Genomic DNA, 17,246 nt, shown 5'->3' with positions numbered 1-17,246 from the left:
ATGGTTAGCGACCTATGTGGCCTGTTAAGACTGAGGTTAGGGTTATGGTTTGGGATAATGTTAGTAACCGGTCGGACTAACGGGAGGTCGGTCGGTACAATGACACGTACCCGACCATTTTGAGGTCACAGAGGATTTGTGGGTCCGAGTCGTCCGTCCGCTCTGAGGTTGCCGTATTTGACCCGGGGCGAGCATATTTTTGGACGAGCATTCTTGTATTCGCTGGTAGCTAACAAGGTTTCCCACGCGTTTCCCACAAGGGTTTGAATCCCAGATACGATGTAAAACCTATGGACTGAAACTTTAATTCACAGATAAGTATGATAATTACTAATCATTTGAAAACCTTAATTACTAGTTACTTTGTAGATTTAGATTATTATTATTACATACCGGTACATAAAATCACTTCAGCCCTAGCCAATCTACAAGATCACAATGGTGAGCTTCTATGTCTGCCATTTTCAAAGCATCTTGTATACATTTGGAAACTTTGTGAAATGGGGGCATCCTGCAAGATGATTATTCTTTACTTTTTTACTAGTTAAGTATATTTTAATGCAACTACAGTACGTAATGTGTACCGTTACTCAAGTACATTTTGAATACTGGACCTTTATACTTTAATCAGAGGGTTTCTACATGGTATTGATACTTTTAATAATAGGTAAAATAATTGAGTACCTATTCCACCAAACAAAAGCATCTTGAGTGAGCACTGAGCAGTAATATAGAGGCTAAAGTTTAAATGGATATGGTGTTGGGCAGAGCTCTGCGGACCTTGGCCTGCATGCCGCTGGTGGAATGTGTCTAAGCTCTTCTGAGTGGATTAAACTCAGTGCTTCTCAAACTTGACATGCCAAACAACCCCCAAATTGATATTATATTTGGCCATGGACGGCCATCTGAAAATGTCAGAGGATGTCAGAGGATTTGAATTAAAAAGGTTTTGAAAATACCACCTAAGCCATATATTTTAGACTTCAGCTATTCAGCTATGTCTTATAAAGCCTTAAGGCCTACATTGAGGCCTAAAAACACTACTCCACTACATTTTAGAGGCACATTTTTACTCCACTAACAATTATCTGAGCGTTTTAGTTGATGTTACTTTGCCTTTGCTTCAAAATCTTTCAAAAACAGCACATCCACATTAGCTCACATCACATTGGGATGCGTTGGGAGTTTAGATTGGCTTTTTTCGAATGGCTAAATATGGTTTAAGTGGTTAATGATAAATAATTATAATGCAATAATCCATTTTACATATTCTGAAATGGGCATTAAATTAACCTGCTTTTTGTTCAATTTTGCACAACAGAAAAGTGAAGCTTTTGGACATGCTTCACACACTGTTGTCACTGTTGTCATGCTTCAGATGACATCACAATATATATGATAACTTAAGTTGAAAGTTCCCAGTGGATTCCTCTCGACTCGTGTCAACCTCATGTGCAACCACACTTGTAATTTCCCAGAATTGCTAGTTAGTATTACTACTATAAGAATATTTTGATGCTATTGCCAATACCTTATACTTTGACTTAGAATTGCTTTAACAACTTACTTAGTAGTTTTTACACTGGTATTTCTACATCTAATATTATGTCCGAAATCTGAGTACTTCTTCCACCACTGATCAGAAGCTGAGAGACTAAAGTTATTACCTTGTTTACAAAACCATGTGTATTGTGTACCGATTGGATTAACGATTTCACACTTCAGGAATCATGTGAATGAGAAAAAAATATGAGTGAATTCTGCTCCCTAGTGGCTGGTTGTGAGAAGTACACACCCTGGCCTACAGCCACTGCAAATCTGCAATACATTATTACTGCCTGCCTGCCTGCCTGCCTGCCTGTCTGTTGGTGGCAGTAATTGTCTCCACCAGGCCGTGTGTGTGTGTGTGTGTGTGTGTGTGTGTGCGCGCGTGCGTGCGTGTGTGTGTCATCGATTGGAAGGAGAGGCGCACAAATGTGAGTGTGCTTGAGGAGGCAGATATCGACAGCATTGGCACAATCATGTGTAAACACCAGCTCAGATGGACAGGCCATGTTGTGCGAATGCCAGACACTAGTCTTCCTAAACAGGTCCTCTACTCAGAGCTAGCAACTGGTCAGAGAACTGGAGGTCAGAACAGTACAGTAACTGTACAGTACTTCAACTGTACAGAGATTACACAATGCGGAGGGTGAAGGCGAGATTTATTGCAGAAAGTTGATTACAGTATGGAGCTGGGATTGAGTGAAAGGACAGAGAAGTGACTGATAACATGATAAACAGAGTGATGAGGAGGAGACATGGTGGATGAGCTTTGGCGTGGGCCCCATGGGGACGGGCCGGAGCCTCGGCTCGAATCCTGCCTGGCGGAGGCAGGGGGGCTCTTGAGCCTGCCCCCCAAAAGGAATTTTAAGGGTACATACCTGGAGGGATTGATACCGGCTCGTTGCCCTAGGGCACCGTTGACCCGCCCGGGGCCTGGAGGAGAGGGAGAGAGGAACCTGCAGAGTTGGGACCTTGCAGAGGCGGATGGAGAATGGGAGAGCAGAGTTAGCAGGCGTAAGTAGTCTAGTTGGGTGGGGGTTCACCACCCTTTTTGACCACTGGGGGCGCCACTGAGTCAATTAATGCATAAATTATGCAAATGAGTAATTAATTTATGCATTCAATTATTTACATTCCTTGAATTCCATACATTCCATAAATCATAAATCATATTGTATATATATATATCATAAATATAATTACCATAGTGTTATTATTAAATAATAAAAGCTAATAATAGTTTTTATAATGTATGTGTGTGTTTAAAAAAAAAAAGCTGATCATCTCTCTCTCCCTCCCTTCCTCTTTCTTCCTGTGGGACACAGCTGTGTCGGAACAGCTGTGTTGACCGTGTTGACCGTCTAGACACCTCCGTTTTCAAAGTGTGAAAATGAGAACAATGGGGGTTCGATTCCTTTCAAAAATGCCGGCTGGCATTCTGAAAAAGTGCCAGGTGCAGGTTCCGAAGGCCAGGTGCAGAGATTCCGCATACAGGTGTGAAAAGGAAACAATAGGGCTCTCCATTCCTTTGAACTGACATCTGGCAGTTTTCAAAGGGTGTTGTGTAAACAGGGGTGGGGGGGGACTCTCCATTCCTTTCAAGTGCCAGGTGGACATCAGAATGTGTTAATTAGATTTTAAAAAACATGGGTGTTGTGTAAACAAGGGTGGGGGCTCTCTCCACTCCTTTCAAGTGCCAGGTGGCTATTGAGAATCCGTTTCAAGTGCCAGGTGGACATCAGAATGTGTTAATTAGATTTAAAAAAACAGGGGTGGGGGCTTCACTCCTTTGATGTAGCTTGTATGCATCATGCATGAGGGGGACAGGGGGTGGGGTTCCTTATCTTTTGAAATTTGCATGTGACATGTGACAGGTGACAGGTGACAGTTGACAGTTGACAGGTGACAATTGCCAGCTGACAGGTGACAGGGGAAACACATGGCTTTTGTTATGTGTCATCATCATCATTTATTTAACTCACAACCATGATCACATGGTTTGGAGCACAGATTCATAAAAAGTATACAATCGAAAGTATACAATACATTACAGATTACACGATATACATATACATATCGTAAGGCTTTCCCTATTTATACAGTGGGAGAAAATTTTTCATATGGCTGTCTGGATGGATGGTTCGGAGGGTGCACACTAGACTGACTTTTGGTTATTTATTGGGTAAGTCATGGATACCCCGCCTAGTAGTCAATTTCTATATATATATATAAATTACACTGCAGTACCAACTATGTCCTGATGTGATTTTAATGGTTTGTGTTTTGTTTTGTGACTGGAGAAGGTAAGTGTGGTCCTAATGTTGGTGGGTAACGTAGGTATTGTATTATTTTGGGGTTTTGTGTTGTGTTTTTAGAATTTTGTAGGTTTCATGTTGTCCTAATGTTTTGGTCAGCGTAGATCTTGTATTATTTTTGTGTTTTGTGTTGTGTTTTGTGAATTTTGCAGGCTTCATGTTTGTCCTAATGTTTTGTTCAACGTAGATCTTGTATTATTTTTGTGTTTTGTGTTGTGTTTTGTGAATTTTGCAGGCTTCATGTTTGTCTTAATGTTTTGTTCAACGTAGATCTTGTATTATTTTGGTGTGTTGGGTGGTGTTTTGTGAATTTTACAGGATTCATGTGTCCTAATGTCTTGTTCAACGTAGGTCTTGTATTATTTTTGTGTTTTGTGTTGTGTTTTGTGAATTTTGCAGGCTTCATGCTGTCCTAATGTTGGTGGTTAACGTAGGTCTTATATTATTTTGGTGTGTGGGGTGGTGTTTTGTGAATTCCGCAGGCTTCATGTTTGTCCTAATGTTTGTGGTTAAAGTAGGTCTTGTATTATTTTTGTGTTTTGGTGTTGTGTTTTGTGAATTGTGCAGGCTTCATGTGTCCTAATGTTTTGGTCAATGTGGGACTTGTATTATTTTTGTGGTTTTGTGTTGTGTTTTAGAATTTTGCAGGTTTCATGTCGTCCTAATGTTTGTAGTTAACGTAGGTCTTGTATTATTTTCGGTGTTTTGGGTTGTGTTTCTAGAATTTTGTAGGCTTCATGTTTGTCTTAATGTTTTGTTCAACGTAGATCTTGTATTATTTTTGGTGTGTTGGGTGGTGTTTTGTGAATTTTACAGGATTCATGTGTCCTAATGTTTTGTTCAACGTAGGTCTTGTATTATTTTTGTGTTTTGTGTTGTGTTTTGTGAATTTTGCAGGCTTCATGCTGTCCTAATGTTGGTGGTTAAAGTAGGTCTTGTATTATTTTTGTGTTTTGTGTTGTGTTTTGTGAATTGTGCAGGCTTCATGTGTCCTAATGTTGGTGGTTAACGTAGGTCTTGTATTATTTTTGTGTTTTGGGTTGTGTTTTGTGAATTTTGCAGGCTTCATGTTTGTCCTAATGTTTTGTTCAACGTAGATCTTGTATTATTTTTGTGTTTTGTGTTGTGTTTTGTGAATTTTGCAGGCTTCATGTTTGTCTTAATGTTTTGTTCAACGTAGATCTTGTATTATTTTGGTGTGTTGGGTGGTGTTTTGTGAATTTTACAGGATTCATGTGTCCTAATGTTTTGTTCAACGTAGGTCTTGTATTATTTTTGTGTTTTGTGTGGTGTTTTGTGAATTTTGCTGGCTTCATGCTGTCCTAATGTTGGTGGTTAACGTAGGTCTTGTATTATTTTGGTGTGTGGGGTGGTGTTTTGTGAATTCTGCAGGCTTCATGTTTTTCCTAATGTTTGTGGTTAAAGTAGGTCTTGTATTATTTTTGTGTTTTGTGTTGTGTTTTGTGAATTGTGCAGGCTTCATGTGTCCTAATGTTTTGGTCAATGTGGGACTTGTATTATTTTTGGGGTTTTGTGTTGTGTTTTAGAATTTTACAGGTTTCATGTCGTCCTAATGTTTGTAGTTAACGTAGGTCTTGTATTATTTTCGGTGTTTTGGGTTGTGTTTCTAGAATTTTGTAGGCTTCATGTTGTCCTAATGGTTGTGGTTAACGTAGGGTCTTGTATTATTTTGGTGTTTTGTGTTGTGTTTTGTGAATTTTGCAGGCTTCATGTTTGTCCTAATGTTTTGTTCAACGTAGATCTTGTATTATTTTTGTGTTTTGTGTTGTGTTTTGTGAATTTTGCAGGCTTCATGTTTGTCTTAATGTTTTGTTCAACGTAGATCTTGTATTATTTTGGTGTGTTGGGTGGTGTTTTGTGAATTTTACAGGATTCATGTGTCCTAATGTCTTGTTCAACGTAGGTCTTGTATTATTTTTGTGTTTTGTGTTGTGTTTTGTGAATTTTGCAGGCTTCATGCTGTCCTAATGTTGGTGGTTAACGTAGGTCTTATATTATTTTGGTGTGTGGGGTGGTGTTTTGTGAATTCTGCAGGCTTCATGTTTTTCCTAATGTTTGTGGTTAAAGTAGGTCTTGTATTATTTTGGTGTTTTGGTGTTGTGTTTTGTGAATTGTGCAGGCTTCATGTGTCCTAATGTTTTGGTCAATGTGGGACTTGTATTATTTTTGTGGTTTTGTGTTGTGTTTTTAGAATTTTGCAGGTTTCATGTCGTCCTAATGTTTGTAGTTAACGTAGGTCTTGTATTATTTTCGGTGTTTTGGGTTGTGTTTCTAGAATTTTGTAGGCTTCATGTTTGTCTTAATGTTTTGTTCAACGTAGATCTTGTATTATTTTTGGTGTGTTGGGTGGTGTTTTGTGAATTTTACAGGATTCATGTGTCCTAATGTTTTGTTCAACGTAGGTCTTGTATTATTTTTGTGTTTTGTGTTGTGTTTTGTGAATTTTGCAGGCTTCATGCTGTCCTAATGTTGGTGGTTAAAGTAGGTCTTGTATTATTTTTGTGTTTTGTGTTGTGTTTTGTGAATTGTGCAGGCTTCATGTGTCCTAATGTTGGTGGTTAACGTAGGTCTTGTATTATTTTTGTGTTTTGTGTTGTGTTTTGTGAATTTTACAGGCTTCATGTTTGTCCTAATGTTTTGTGCAACGTAGATCTTGTATTATTTTTGTGTTTTGTGTTGTGTTTTGTGAATTTTGCAGGCTTCATGTTTGTCTTAATGTTTTGTTCAACGTAGATCTTGTATTATTTTGGGGTGTTGGGTGGTGTTTTGTGAATTTTACAGGATTCATGTGTCCTAATGTTTTGTTCAACGTAGGTCTTGTATTATTTTTGTGTTTTGTGTTGTGTTTTGTGAATTTTGCAGGCTTCATGCTGTCCTAATGTTGGTGGTTAACGTAGGTATTGTATTATTTTGGTGTGTGGGGTGGTGTTTTGTGAATTCTGCAGGCTTCATGTTTTTCCTAATGTTTGTGGTTAAAGTAGGTCTTGTATTATTTTTGTGTTTTGGGTTGTGTTTTGTGAATTGTGCAGGCTTCATGTGTCCTAATGTTTTGGTCAATGTGGGACTTGTATTATTTTTGGGGTTTTGTGTTGTGTTTTAGAATTTTACAGGTTTCATGTCGTCCTAATGTTTGTAGTTAACGTAGGTCTTGTATTATTTTCGGTGTTTTGGGGTGTGTTTCTAGAATTTTGTAGGCTTCATGTTGTCCTAATGTTTGTGGTTAACGTAGGGTCTTGTATTATTTTGGTGTTTTGTGTTGTGTTTTGTGAATTTAGCAGGATTCATGTTTTCCTAAGGTTTTGGGTTAACGTAGGTCTTGTATTATTTTTGTGTTTTGTGTTGTGTTTTGTGAATTTTGCAGGCTTCATGCTGTCCTAATGTTGGTGGTTAAAGTAGGTCTTGTATTATTTTGGTGTTTTGGGTAGTGTTTTTAGAATTTTGTAGGTTTCATGTGTCCTAATGTTGGTGGTTAACGTAGGTCTTGTATTATTTTGGTGTTTTGTGTTGTGTTTTGGAATTTTGTAGGATTCATGTTGTCCTAATGTTTTTTGGTCAACGTAGGACTTGTATTATTTTTGGTGTTTTGTGTTGTGTTTTAGAATTTTGTAGGTTTCATGTTGTCCTAATGTTTTGGTCAGCATAGTCTTGTATTATTTTTGGTGTTTTGTGTTGTGTTTTGTGAATTTTGCAAGTTTCATGTTGTCCTAATGTTGGTGGTTAACGTAGGTCTTGTATTATTTCTGGTGTTTTGTGTTGTGTTTTAGAATTTTGTAGGTTTCATGTTGTCCTAATGTTTTGGTCAATGTGGGACTTGTATTATTTTTGGGGTTTTGTGTTGTGTTTTAGAATTTTGCAGGTTTCATGTCGTCCTAATGTTTGTAGTTAACGTAGGTCTTGTATTATCTTCGGTGTTTTTGGTTGTGTTTCTAGAATTTTGTAGGTTTCATGTTGTCCTAATGTTTGTGGTCAATGTAGGACTTGTATTATTTTTAGCGTGTTGGGTGATGTTTTGGGAATTTTGCAGGTTTCATGTTGTCCTAATGTTTGTGGTTAACGTAGGGTCTTGTATTATTTTGGTGTTTTGTGTTGTGTTTTGGGAATTTTGGCAGGATTCATGTTTTCCTAAGGTTTTGGGTTAACGTAGGTCTTGTATTATTTTGGTGTTTTGTGTTGTGTTTTAGAATTTTACAGGATTCATGTTTTCCTAATGTTCTGGGTTAACGTAGGTCTTGTATTATTTTTGGTGTTTTGTGTTGTGTTTCTAGAATTTTGTAGGTTTCATGTTGTCCTAATGTTTGTGGTTAACGTAGGTCTTGTATTATTTTTGTGTTTTGTGTTGTGTTTTGTGAATTTTGCAGGCTTCATGTTTGTCCTAATGTTTTGTTCAACGTAGATCTTGTATTATTTTGGTGTGTTGGGTGGTGTTTTGTGAATTTTACAGGATTCATGTGTCCTAATGTTTTGTTCAACGTAGGTCTTGTATTATTTTTGTGTTTTGTGTTGTGTTTTTAGAATTTTGCAGGTTTCATGTTGGCCTAATGTTTGTGGTTAACGTAGGGTCTTGTATTATTTTGGTGTTTTGTGTTGTGTTTTGTGAATTTTGCAGGATTCATGTTTTCCTAAGGTTTTGGGGTTAACATAGGTCTTGTATTATTTTGGTGGTTTGTGTTGTGTTTTTAGAATTTTACAGGATTCATGTAGTCCTATGTTTTGTTCAACGTAGGTCTTGTATTTATTTTGGTGTATTGGGGGGTGTTTTTAGAATTTTGTATGCTTCATGTTGTCCTAATGTTTTGGACAGCGTAGGTCTTGTATTATTTTTGAGGTGTTGTGTTGTGTTTTTAGAATTTTGTATGCTTCATGTTGTCCTAATGTTGTTGGTTAATGTAGGTCTTGTATTATTTTTGAGGTTTTGTGGTGTGTTTTGAGTTTTGCAGGCTTCATGTTATCCTAATGTTTTGGTCAACGTATGACTTGTATTATTTTTTGGTGTGTTGGGTGGTGTGTTTGAGTTTTATGTAGGTTTCATGTTGTCATAATGTTTGTGGTCATTGTATGCCTTGTATTATTTTTGGAGTGTTGTGTTGTGTGGTTTATGAATTTTGCAGGGTTCATGTTGTCCTAATGTTTTTGTATAACGTATGTCTTGTATTATTTTGGGGGTATGAGAGAGAATATTACATTATTACAAGCCCTGTTGTAATAATATAATATTCTCTCTCATACCCCCAAAATAATACAAGACATACGTTATACAAAAACATTAGGACAACATGAAACCTGCAAAATTCATAAACCACACAACACAACACTCCAAAAATAATACAAGGCATACAATGACCACAAACATTATGACAACATGAAACCTACATAAAACTCAAACACACCACCCAACACACCAAAAAATAATACAAGTCATACGTTGACCAAAACATTAGGATAACATGAAGCCTGCAAAACTCAAAACACACCACAACACCTCAAAAATAATACAAGACCTACATTAACCAACAACATTAGGACAACATGAAGCATACAAAATTCTAAAAACACAACACAACACCTCAAAAATAATACAAGACCTACGCTGTCCAAAACATTAGGACAACATGAAGCATACAAAATTCTAAAAACACCCCCCAATACACCAAAATAAATACAAGACCTACGTTGAACAAAACATAGGACTACATGAATCCTGTAAAATTCTAAAAACACAACACAAACCACCAAAATAATACAAGACCTATGTTAACCCCAAAACCTTAGGAAAACATGAATCCTGCAAAATTCACAAAACACAACACAAAACACCAAAATAATACAAGACCCTACGTTAACCACAAACATTAGGCCAACATGAAACCTGCAAAATTCTAAAAACACAACACAAAACACAAAAATAATACAAGACCTACGTTGAACAAAACATTAGGACAAACATGAAGCCTGCAAAATTCACAAAACACAACACAAAACACAAAAATAATACAAGACCTACGTTAACCACAAACATTAGGACAACATGAAACCTACAAAATTCTAGAAACACAACACAAAACACCAAAAATAATACAAGACCTACGTTAACCCAGAACATTAGGAAAACATGAATCCTGTAAAATTCTAAAACACAACACAAAACACCAAAATAATACAAGACCTACGTTAACCCAAAACCTTAGGAAAACATGAATCCTGCCAAAATTCCCAAAACACAACACAAAACACCAAAATAATACAAGACCCTACGTTAACCACAAACATTAGGACAACATGAAACCTGCAAAATTCCCAAAACATCACCCAACACGCTAAAAATAATACAAGTCCTACATTGACCACAAACATTAGGACAACATGAAACCTACAAAATTCTAGAAACACAACCAAAAACACCGAAGATAATACAAGACCTACGTTAACTACAAACATTAGGACGACATGAAACCTGCAAAATTCTAAAACACAACACAAAACCCCAAAAATAATACAAGTCCCACATTGACCAAAACATTAGGACAACATGAAACCTACAAAATTCTAAAACACAACACAAAACACCAGAAATAATACAAGACCTACGTTAACCACCAACATTAGGACAACATGAAACTTGCAAAATTCACAAAACACAACACAAAACACCAAAAATAATACAAGACTATGCTGACCAAAACATTAGGACAACATGAAACCTACAAAATTCTAAAACACAACACAAAACACCAAAAATAATACAAGTCCTACGTTGACCAAAAAACATTAGGACAACATGAATCCTACAAAATTCCAAAACACAACACAAAACACCAAAATAATACAAGACCTACGTTAACCACCAACATTAGGACACATGAAACCTACAAAATTCTAAAAACACTACCCAAAACACCAAAATAATACAAGACCTACTTTAACCACCAACATTAGGACAGCATGAAGCCTGCAAAATTCACAAAACACAACACAAAACACAAAAATAATACAAGACCTACATTAACCCAAAACCTTAGGAAAACATGAATCCTGCTAAATTCACAAAACACAACACAAAACACCAAAATAATACAAGACCCTACGTTAACCACAAACATTAGGACAACATGAAGCCTACAAAATTCTAGAAACACACCCCAAAACACCGAAAATAATACAAGACCTACGTTAACTACAAACATTAGGACGACATGAAACCTGTAAAATTCTAAAACACAACACAAAACCCCAAAAATAATACAAGTCCCACATTGACCAAAACATTAGGACACATGAAGCCTGCACAATTCACAAAACACAACCCAAAACACAAAAATAATACAAGACCTACTTTAACCACAAACATTAGGAAAAACATGAAGCCTGCAGAATTCACAAAACACCACCCCACACACCAAAATAATACAAGACCTACGTTAACCACCAACATTAGGACAGCATGAAGCCTGCAAAATTCACAAAACACAACACAAAACACAAAAATAATACAAGACCTACGTTGAACAAAACATTAGGACACATGAATCCTGTAAAATTCACAAAACACCACCCAACACCCCAAAATAATACAAGATCTACGTTGAACAAAACATTAAGACAAACATGAAGCCTGCAAAATTCACAAAACACAACACAAAACACAAAAATAATACAAGATCTACGTTGCACAAAACATTAGGACAAACATGAAGCCTGTAAAATTCACAAAACACAACACAAAACACAAAAATAATACAAGACCTACGTTAACCACCAACATTAGGACACATGAAGCCTGCACAATTCACAAAACACAACACAAAACACAAAAATAATACAAGACCTACTTTAACCACCAACATTAGGACAGCATGAAGCCTGCAAAATTCACAAAACACAACACAAAACACAAAAATAATACAAGACCTACGTTGAACAAAACATTAGGACACATGAATCCTGTAAAATTCACAAAACACCACCCAACACACCAAAAATAATACAAGATCTACGTTGAACAAAACATTAAGACAAACATGAAGCCTACAAAATTCTAGAAACACAACCCAAAACACCGAAAATAATACAAGACCTACGTTAACTACAAACATTAGGACGACATGAAACCTGCAAAATTCTAAAAACACAACACAAAACCACAAAAATAATACAAGTCCCACATTGACCAAAACATTAGGACACATGAAGCCTGCACAATTCACAAAACACAACACCAAAACACCAAAATAATACAAGACCTACTTTAACCACAAACATTAGGAAAAACATGAAGCCTGCAGAATTCACAAAACACCACCCCACACACCAAAATAATATAAGACCTACGTTAACCACCAACATTAGGACAGCATGAAGCCTGCAAAATTCACAAAACACAACACAAAACACAAAAATAATACAAGACCTACGTTGAACAAGACATTAGGACACATGAATCCTGTAAAATTCACAAAACACCACCCAACACACCAAAATAATACAAGATCTACGTTGAACAAAACATTAAGACAAACATGAAGCCTGCAAAATTCACAAAACACAACACAAAACACAAAAATAATACAAGATCTACGTTGAACAAAACATTAGGACAAACATGAAGCCTGCAAAATTCACAAAACACAACACAAAACACCAAAATAATACAAGACCCTACGTTAACCACAACCATTAGGACAACATGAAGCCTACAAAATTCTAGAAACACAACCCAAAACACCGAAAATAATACAAGACCTACGTTAACTACAAACATTAGGACGACATGAAACCTGTAAAATTCTAAAACACAACACAAAACCCCAAAAATAATACAAGTCCCACATTGACCAAAACATTAGGACACATGAAGCCTGCACAATTCACAAAACACAACACAAAACACAAAAATAATACAAGACCTACTTTAACCACAAACATTAGGAAAAACATGAAGCCTGCAGAATTCACAAAACACCACCCCACACACCAAAATAATACAAGACCTACGTTAACCACCAACATTAGGACAGCATGAAGCCAGCAAAATTCACAAAACACCACACAAAACACAAAAATAATACAAGACCTACGTTGAACAAAACATTAGGACACATGAATCCTGTAAAATTCACAAAACACCACCCAACACACCAAAATAATACAAGATCTACGTTGAACAAAACATTAAGACAAACATGAAGCCTGCAAAATTCACAAAACACAACACAAAACACAAAAATAATACAAGATCTACGTTGAACAAAACATTAGGACAAACATGAAGCCTGCAAAATTCACAAAACACAACCCAAAACACAAAAATAATACAAGACCTACGTTAACCACCAACATTAGGACACATGAAGCCTGCACAATTCACAAAACACAACACAAAACACAAAAATAATACAAGACCTACTTTAACCACCAACATTAGGACAGCATGAAGCCTGCAAAATTCACAAAACACAACACAAAACACAAAAATAATACAAGACCTACGTTGAACAAAACATTAGGACACATGAATCCTGTAAAATTCACAAAACACCACCCAACACACCAAAAATAATACAAGATCTACGTTGAACAAAACATTAAGACAAACATGAAGCCTACAAAATTCTAGAAACACAACCCAAAACACCGAAAATAATACAAGACCTACGTTAACTACAAACATTAGGACGACATGAAACCTGCAAAATTCTAAAACACAACACAAAACCACAAAAATAATACAAGTCCCACATTGACCAAAACATTAGGACACATGAAGCCTGCACAATTCACAAAACACAACACCAAAACACAAAAATAATACAAGACCTACTTTAACCACAAACATTAGGACAAACATGAAGCCTGCGGAATTCACAAAACACCACCCCACACACCAAAATAATATAAGACCTACGTTAACCACCAACATTAGGACAGCATGAAGCCTGCAAAATTCACAAAACACAACACAAAACACAAAAATAATACAAGACCTACGTTGAACAAGACATTAGGACACATGAATCCTGTAAAATTCACAAAACACCACCCAACACACCAAAATAATACAAGATCTACGTTGAACAAAACATTAAGACAAACATGAAGCCTGCAAAATTCACAAAACACAACACAAAACACAAAAATAATACAAGATCTACGTTGAACAAAACATTAGGACAAACATGAAGCCTGCAAAATTCACAAAACACAACACAAAACACAAAAATAATACAAGATCTACGCTGACCAAAACATTAGGACAACATGAAACCTACAAAATTCTAAAAACACAACACAAAACCCCAAAATAATACAATACCTACGTTACCCACCAACATTAGGACCACACTTACCTTCTCCAGTCACAAAACAAAACACAAACCATTAAAATCACATCAGGACATAGTTGGTACTGCAGTGTAATTTATATATATATATAGAAATTGACTACTAGGCGGGGTATCCATGACTTACCCAATAAATAACCAAAAGTCAGTCTAGTGTGCACCCTCCGAACCATCCATCCAGACAGCCATATGAAAAATTTTCTCCCACTGTATAAATAGGGAAAGCCTTACGATATGTATATGTATATCGTGTAATCTGTAATGTATTGTATACTTTCGATTGTATACTTTTTATGAATCTGTGCTCCAAACCATGTGATCATGGTTGTGAGTTAAATAAATGATGATGATGACACATAACAAAAGCCATGTGTTTCCCCTGTCACCTGTCAGCTGGCAATTGTCACCTGTCAACTGTCAACTGTCACCTGTCACCTGTCACATGTCACATGCAAATTTCAAAAGATAAGGAACCCCACCCCCTGTCCCCCTCATGCATGATGCATACAAGCTACATCAAAGGAGTGAAGCCCCCACCCCTGTTTTTTTAAATCTAATTAACACATTCTGATGTCCACCTGGCACTTGAAACGGATTCTCAATAGCCACCTGGCACTTGAAAGGAGTGGAGAGAGCCCCCACCCTTGTTTACACAACACCCATGTTTTTTAAAATCTAATTAACACATTCTGATGTCCACCTGGCACTTGAAAGGAATGGAGAGTCCCCCCCCACCCCTGTTTACACAACACCCTTTGAAAACTGCCAGATGTCAGTTCAAAGGAATGGAGAGCCCTATTGTTTCCTTTTCACACCTGTATGCGGAATCTCTGCACCTGGCCTTCGGAACCTGCACCTGGCACTTTTTCAGAATGCCAGCCGGCATTTTTGAAAGGAATCGAACCCCCATTGTTCTCATTTTTACACTTTGAAAACGGAGGTGTCTAGACGGTCAACACGGTCAACACAGCTGTTCCGACACAGCTGTGTCCCACAGGAAGAAAGAGGAAGGGAGGGAGAGAGAGATGATCAGCTTTTTTTTTTTAAACACACACATACATTATAAAAACTATTATTAGCTTTTATTATTTAATAATAACACTATGGTAATTATATTTATGATATATATATATACAATATGATTTATGATTTATGGAATGTATGGAATTCAAGGAATGTAAATAATTGAATGGATAAATTAATTACTCATTTGCATAATTTATGCATTAATTGACTCAGTGGCGCCCCCAGTGGTCAAAAAGGGTGGTGAACCCCCACCCAACTAGACTACTGGCGTAGGAGCGGGCGACCTCTCGGCAGAGGGTTGCGAGATGGAGGCAGGCCTGCGTGGCCGGAGGACGGCGGCGTTTTGATGGAAGTGAGTGAGCGTCCTGGAGAGGGAGAACATGTTAGAAATGGGCAGAGGAAGAGGTACCCGCCACCCGACGCATCCACCAGTCAGTGTATGTACCGCGCTAGTAGACGCCATGGACTTCTGGGCATCGAGCACGGATGCGGCGGAGGGTCTGATGTAGGAGGTGAAGGCAGAGGACGACCAGCGGCCCATGGATTGCAGGGTGAGGGCAGGAACGCCGCTGGCAGCAGCGGTGGTGGCAGCTCCGATTCTCAGGGAGTGGCTGGAGTAGCGGTCAGGAGGGAGACCACATCTTACGAGCAGTGAGCGGAGATGGGAGGTGAACGCGTGTTGGTGGAGGGGGAGACCGTTCGGGAGGATGAAGAGAGGAAGGTGACCGGAGGAGCGTTTTCTGGCGGAGAGGAAGCGCAGCATGGAGGAGAAGGGGCAGAAGTTGCCGGAGACCTTAGCCACTGGAACGAGGCAGCCTTTGCGGTTACAGTCAGCTTTTGAGTGTTTCAGGGATAGTTTGAAGCCATTAGGGGTGAAACATAGGTCCGAGAGGCAGATGTCACTAGAGGGATCGAACGCCGTGGACTTAGTGGTGAACTCGCCTACCCTGAGGAATCCATAAAAGGCGAGGAGAAGGACGGCTTCGAGGAGGCAGTCTAGATAGGGAGTGAAGACTCCTTTCCTGAGTTCTGTGACGAGGGAATGGAGAACGTTTAGTGTTATGGGGAGACGCTTGTCCGGGGCGTGACGTGACGATCGCTGAAAGCCCTTTAGGAGGAGTTTGATATGAGAGTTGGCGAACAGGCTAGGGAAGAGGGGGTCGTGAAGGCGGGCGTGGAACTGGATCCCTGCCAGTAGGCCATTCATGTAGCCGCAGCTGAGATGGTTAAACTTGAAATTGAAAGTGAGAAAAGGGGAGACGGTCGATATGAGTACTGGGAAGAGGGGGATGGAATAGCAGGCGCAAAACTGACCGAATTTGCGCCAGGCCGAGGCGTAACAAGATGTGGTGGCAGAAGAGAGGGCGGATTTAACATAGACATCGGCGAGAGAACGGAGGCATTGAAAACGGGGCATCAGTACAGGACCAGCTCTCGGTGCGCGAGGCAGATCAAGGGGAGTGGTTTGTTAAGGTGGCCCGGGACGTGAGCCGCTCGGACTGTGAAGTTGAACATGACTGAGGACCAGGTAATGAATCTCATGAGGGGCATGATCTGATTGGAGGAGGAGCGGCCTTTATTTATGACGAAGACTGTGGCCTCATTGTCGCAATTGAACACTATACGCTTGCAGGCCCAGCGGGACCCCCAGAGCTTGCAGGCTACTGCAATGGGGTACAGCTCGAAGTGCGCTATGGAAACTGGCGGCTGAGTTAGTTCGATAGGCCAGCTGTCGGAAAACCACTCCCCTTGGAAGATCCCCCCAAAACCTACGGAAGGCGCCACGTCGGTGAATACGTGCATTTTGTGGGCTGGAATTACGGGGACGTGATAAAAGAGGGAAATACCGTTCCAATCTTGCAACAACCTTGACCAGAACAGGAGATCGGACTGGCAGCCTGCATCTAGAACAACTACATCGCTGAGGGAACCGACGCTGCTGGCCAATTCCAGCAGCCGAGATATGAACGAGCGGCCCTGGGGAATTATTCTGATTGCGTAATTA

This window comes from Protomyctophum parallelum (genome assembly GCF_964188405.1).
Source record: "Protomyctophum parallelum genome assembly, chromosome: 3".
NCBI lineage: Eukaryota > Metazoa > Chordata > Actinopteri > Myctophiformes > Myctophidae > Protomyctophum > Protomyctophum parallelum.
The sequence above is the reverse complement of the archived record's forward strand: the minus strand, read 5'-3'. Positions refer to the sequence as shown.